Source organism: Sciurus carolinensis, chromosome 12, assembly GCF_902686445.1.
Source record: "Sciurus carolinensis chromosome 12, mSciCar1.2, whole genome shotgun sequence".
Lineage (NCBI taxonomy): Eukaryota > Metazoa > Chordata > Mammalia > Rodentia > Sciuridae > Sciurus > Sciurus carolinensis.
Genome location: NC_062224.1, coordinates 43986323 through 43992635, shown reverse-complemented (window position 1 = coordinate 43992635; position 6313 = coordinate 43986323).

Here is a 6313-nt window from a genome sequence, read left to right as displayed (position 1 = left end):
ATTGTTAGCTTCTTCAAAAGACATCCTGTTATTTCCCCTTAAGTTGTTAAGGCTCAACCTATCCCAGCAGCAAAAACAATCTTTACAGATGGCTCCTCCTCCGGTACAGCTACAGTAGTCTCTGATAAAGTATAGACTATTATTACTTCTCATAACTCTGCTCAAAAAACTGAACTAGAAACAATAATAACTGCCTTACAAACATTTCCTGAGGAACCTTTAAATATTTATACTGACAGTCTCTATATTGCCCAGCTTGTGCCACGGCTTGAGACAGCTGGACCCATTAGTCCTCAATCTACCTTACAACAATGCTTTTATCAAGTTCAAACTCTTCTGTGGTCTCGCAAAGAACCTTTACATATAGGCCATATCAGAGCACATTCAGGCTTACCTGGGCCTTTAGCTCAAGGAAATTCTACTTCAGACTCGGCTACTCAAGATCCTCATGTATTTAATATTGTAAAAGAAGCAATTTCCATAAAGATTTTCATGTTAATGTTACTACTCTCAAAATAAAATATAACATTACAAAAGAACAAGCCAGAAATATAGTAAAATGGTGCCCTGCCTGTGTGCCTCATTTATCTGTTCCTCATTTTGGAGTCAGTCCTAGAGGACTCCTTCCAAATCATCTATGGCAGATGGAAGTCACCCATATCCCTGAATTTGGTACTTTAAGATTTGTACATGTAACTGTAGATACCTACTCAGGATATATATTTGCTACTGCCCATACAGGGGAAAAAACAAAAGATGTAATCAGTCATTGCCTTCAAGCCTTTGCTACTATGGGAAGGCCAAAATCATTTAAAACAGATAATGGGCTTGCGTATACTTCTTCTTCATTTCAACAGTTTTGCTCAAAGTTTAATATCTATCATTCTACAGGATTGCCCTAAAATCCACAAGGACAAGCTATCGTGGAAAGGGCTAATCAAACATTAAAAGTCTGCTTAACTAAACAAAAAGGGGGAATAGGGGCATTAGCCCCTCCCAAGAATAGACTTAACCTTGCTTTATTCACCCTTAATTTTTAAAATTTGGATGCTATGGGCTGTACTGCGGCTGATAGACATTTTAGTGGAAAGTCTGGTGGCCATCCACAAGCAATGTGGAAAGACATCTTGACTGGGTCCTAGAAAGGACCTGACCCAGTATTAATTTGGGTGCGAGGATCTGTTTGTGTTTTTCCTCAGGACCAACAACAACCTATCTGGGTCCCAGAGTGCTTAGTAAGAACTATCCATAAGAAAGAAAATGACACCAAAAATGATGGTGATGGTGGTCAGCCTGCTATTGTTAGCTCTTCCTAAAACTTTTGGGAAGGGGTAGTCTTTGCTTCCTCTGGTTAGCCACCTCAGAAACCACCAATAGTGCCTTGCCCTGTGTGCAGCTTGCTTCCAATTGGAATCTTTCTTATGGGTATCAACATGGAAAGGACCCTTATGCCCTTGCTTTAAATATATCCAAGGCCATTGGTAGTGTAAATTATACACAACAGCCTAGATGGGGTCCCACTTGTACACCAACTTCTTATGACAATGTTGGACCTATTAAATGGGATAGGTGTCAAGGGGATGTTACAGCTTATAAGGTGACTCCTTACTTTTCCTTTGGGCCATTTGCCATGGATTGGAGAACTGTTAAAGAAATATTGAGAAAGGCATAGATATCATATACGTATGCCACTATAGATACTGATTTTCATACCAATGACTATTCTCCTCTTTCCATGTGGTCTCTTTGTGGTGTGTCTGCTTGTGTGGACATTAGTACGCTTAGTATGATACAGGGAGGCAATCTCTCTCTCATTCAACAAAGGTGCAGTCATAAGCAAGCCTGTATAGAGGGAAGTATACACCTGTTTATAGTTATACAGGGTGCAAGGCCAATTTCACTTCCTTTAATCAATCTTTCCCCCCTACTCCTGTATGTGTCACGTCTCCGTTTGTGTTCATTCTAACAGTTATAAGTTTAATATTAACATTACTAATAACAATGATAAGGATACTGAGGTCTTAACTGCACTAACCAAGAGTGTTATGTATCTAGTTGTTGGAATGCTTCATTATTTCCTCTGGCTGTGATTGCCAGGATTCCTAAATTTATTCCAGTCCCATTGACCTTAAATCATAGTGAGTGGAATTTCCTACCCGTGAGAGCCAAAAGAGATTTTGGTATCTCAGCAGTTGTAGCCATCGCTGTTGCTGCGGCGGCGACTGCGACTGCTGCCACTGCTGCTGGACTTGCCCTCGGAACTGCTATTCCTACTGCTCACGTGCTCAACAACCTGTCATGAGCCACTGCTGAAGCATTGACAGCCCAGGAAAACATCAGTGTACATCTTGCCATGGGAATCCTGATTCTAAACCAAAGAGTGAACTTACTACAAGAATAAGTGGACGTGTTAACTGTTACCGCACAGACGGGCTATCTAGTACATGCCCAAGCATTATGTGTTACCCCTATACCCTATTCTAATATTACTGCTGCTACAAATCTGTCCAAACAGCTTGGAAGCATGCTTAATGGAACATGGATTAAGAGTTTACTAATTTGACTACCCTATTAAGAAATTCTGTATTTGTAATAAATAGTACTCAGGTCAAGGTCCTGGGTATGCCAGAAGTCATTAGTTTCCTAAAATCAGCATTACAACTTAGTAAACAATGGATGGGAAGTTTTGTTATGATGGGATTGTTGTTCTTGCTGTTATTATTGCTGCTCAGATATCTGTTGTCTTTAAGGAGTCATCAAAGACAGCAAGCCTTAGTGGTATGGCAAGCCCTTATGGCCATGGACCAAGGCTCTGATCCACAGATTTGGCTCTCCCAATTACAGGGCTGGTTGTCAAAGATGGGTAAGCACAGGGTGGACTTTATACCAACCTAAGACAGGGATCAAAGCATGCCAACAGCTCTTTGACTCCCAATGAGGGTAAGGATAAAGTCTGACTCTGGCACCTAAGACAGGCACAGTCACTGTCCTTTTCTTAATTAAAAAAAAGGGGGAGCTGTTGAGGACTGTCTTGGACAAGATGGCACCTGGCAGTGAGCCAAAGGACACTGGCTGCAAAAATGAGGTAGTACCTAAAAAGGCTGTTTGCTGTTACTAGTTCCTTGGAGACTTATGACATGTTAACACCAGGCTGTAGGATTGGCTATCTAAAATTATGCCGCGTGTGGACAGCTCGTGATTTATATAGTGTTATGCTGGCATTCCCCTACATGCTCTCCTGCGTGAGAGAAAGCTTTGCTATAATTGGCTGATAAGCGAGGAGCTGGGGGAGGAAGGGAGGAGAGGAGGGAGAGAAGAAGAAGAAGACAGGAGACAAAGAAACAGGGAGGATGCAATATATCTCGTCAAACTAAAGATTAGTGGTGTCTCCTTTCTCCGCGTCGGTTCCGATGGACGGAACACTACTATTGTTAGTATTCTTGATAATCGCCGTTCTAATTGGGGTGAGTTGGAATCTTAGGGTAGTTTTGATTTGCATTTCTCTTATTACTAGAGATGTTGAACATTTTTTCATATATCTGTTGATTGCTTGTACATCTTCTGTGAAGTGTCTGTTCATTTCCTTAGCCCATTTGTTGATTGGGTTATTTGTATTCTTGGTGTAGAGTTTTTTGAGTTCCTTTTATATTCTGGAAATTAGTGCTCTATCTGAAGTATGAGAGGCAAAGATTTTCTCCCACTCTGTAGGCTCTCTCTTCACATTGCTGATAGTTTCCTTTGCTGACAGAAAGCGATTTAGTTTGAATCTATCCCCATTATTGATTCTTCCTTTTATTTCTTCTGCCATGGGAGTCCTGTTAAGGAAGTCTGATCCTAGGCCGACTTGTTGAAGATTTGGACCTACTTTTTCTTCTATAAGATGCAGAATTTCTGGTCTGATTCCAAGGTCCCTGGTCCATTTTGAGTTGATTTTTGTGCAGGGTGAGAGATAGGTGTTTAGTTTCATTCTGTTGCATATGGATTTCCAGTTTTCCAGGCACCATTTGTTGAATAGGCTATTTTTTCTCTATTGCATATTTTTGGCACCTTTGTCTAGTATGAGAAAAAATGTGTTTATTTGGGTTTGTGTCCGTGTCCTCTATTCTGTACCATTGATCTACCTGTCTATTTTGGTGTCAATACCATGCTGTTTTTGTTACTATTGCTGTGTAGTATAGTTGAAGGTCTGGTATTGCAATACCCCCTGCTTCGCTCTTCCTACTAAGGATTGCTTTAGCTATTCTGGGTGTCTTATTCTTCCAGATTAATTTCATGATTGCCTGCTATATTTCTGTAAGGCACATCATTGGGATTTTAATTGGAATTGCATTGAATCTGTATAGCACTTTTGGTAGAATGGCCATTTTGACAATATTAGTTCTGCCTATCCAAGAACATTGGAGATCTTTCCATCTTCTAAGGTTTTCTTTAATTTCTTTCTTTAGTGTTCTGTAGTTCTTATTGTAGAGGTCTTTCACCTCTTTTATTAGATTGATTCGCAAGTATTTTATTTTTTTCGAAGCTACTGTGAATGGCGTAGTTTTCCTAAGTTCTCTTTCTGAAGATTCATCACCTATGTATAAAAATGTATTGGATTTATAAGCATTGATCTTATATCCTGCTACTTTACTGAATTCACTTATGAGTTCTAAAAGTTTTCTGGTGGAATTTCCTGGTTCCTCTAAATACAGTCATGTCATCTGCAAATAGGGATAGTTTGAGTTCTTTTTTTCCTATTCGTATCCCTTTAATTTTCTTGTTCTGCCTAATTGCTCTGGCTAGAGTTTTGAGGACAATGTTGAATAGAAGTGGTGAAAGAGGGCATCCCTGCCTTGTTCCAGTTTTTAGGGGGAATGCTTTCAGGTTTTCACCATTTAGAATGATATTGGCCATGGGCTTAGCATAGATGGCCTTCACAATGTTAAGGAATATTCCCACTATCCCTATTTTTTCCAGTGTTTTGAGGATGAAGGGATGCATATTTTATCAAATGCTTTTTCTGCATCTATCAAAATAATCATGTAATTCTTGACTTTAAGTCTGTTGATATGGTGCATTACATTTATTGATTTCCGAATGTTGAACCAACCTTGCATCCCTGGGATAAAACCCACTTGATCATGGTGCACTATCTTTTTAATATGTTTTTGTATGCAATTTGCTAAGATTTTGTTCAGAATTTTTACATCAATGTTCATGAAGGATATTGGTCTGAAATTTTCTTTTCTCTGTGTGTCTCTGTCTGGTTTAGGTATCAGGGTGATATTGGCTTCATAGAATGAGTTTGGGAGGGTTCCCTCCTCTTCTATTCCATGAAATACTTTGAGAAGTATTGCAATGAGCTCTTCTTTAAAGGTTTTATAGATCTTGGCTGAGAACCCATCTGGTCCCGGACTTTTCTTTGTTGGTAGGCTTTTGATGACTTCTTCTATTTCATTACTTGAAATTGATCTATTTAAATTGTGTATGTCTTCCTGGTTCAGTTTAGGTAATTCATATGTCTCTAGAAACCTGTTGATGTCTTTGGAATTTTCTATTTTGTTGGAGTATAGATTTTCAAAATAGCTTCTAATTATATTTTATATATCACTTGTGTCTGTCGTGATATTTCCTTGTTCATTCCGAATTTTAGTAATTGGGGTTTTCTCTCTTCTTCTCCTTGTTACTGTGGCTAAGGGTTTATCAATTTTGTTTATTTTTTCAAAGAACCAATTATTTATTTTGTCAATTTTTTCAATTGTTTCTTTTGTTTCAATTTCATTGATTTCAGCTCTGATTTGAACTATTTCCTGTCTTCTACTAATTTTGGTGTTCATCTGTTCTTCTTTTTCTAGGACTTTGAGCTGTAGTGTTAGGTCGTTTTTTTTTTTTGTTGATTTTTTTTTCTTTTATTGAATGCACTCCATGAAATAAATTTTCCTCTAAGTACTGTTTCATAGTGTTCCAGAGATTTTGATATGATGTATCTTTTTTTCATTTACCTCTAAAATTTTTTTAAATTTTCTTCCTGATGTCTTCTGTTATCCATTCATCATACAATAGTGTATTATTTAATCCCCAGGTGTTGAGGTAGTTTCTGTTTTTCACTCATTTATTTGTAATTTCAATCCATTATGATCTGATAAAATACAAGATAGTATCTCTATCTTCTTGTACTTGCTAACCTTACCTTTGTGGCATAAAATATGGTCTATTTTAGAGAAGGATCCATGTGCTGCTGAGAAGAAAGTGTATTCGCTCTTTGTTGGATGGTATATTCTATAAATGTCTGTTAAGTCTAAATTATTGATTGTGTTATTGAGATCTATGGTTT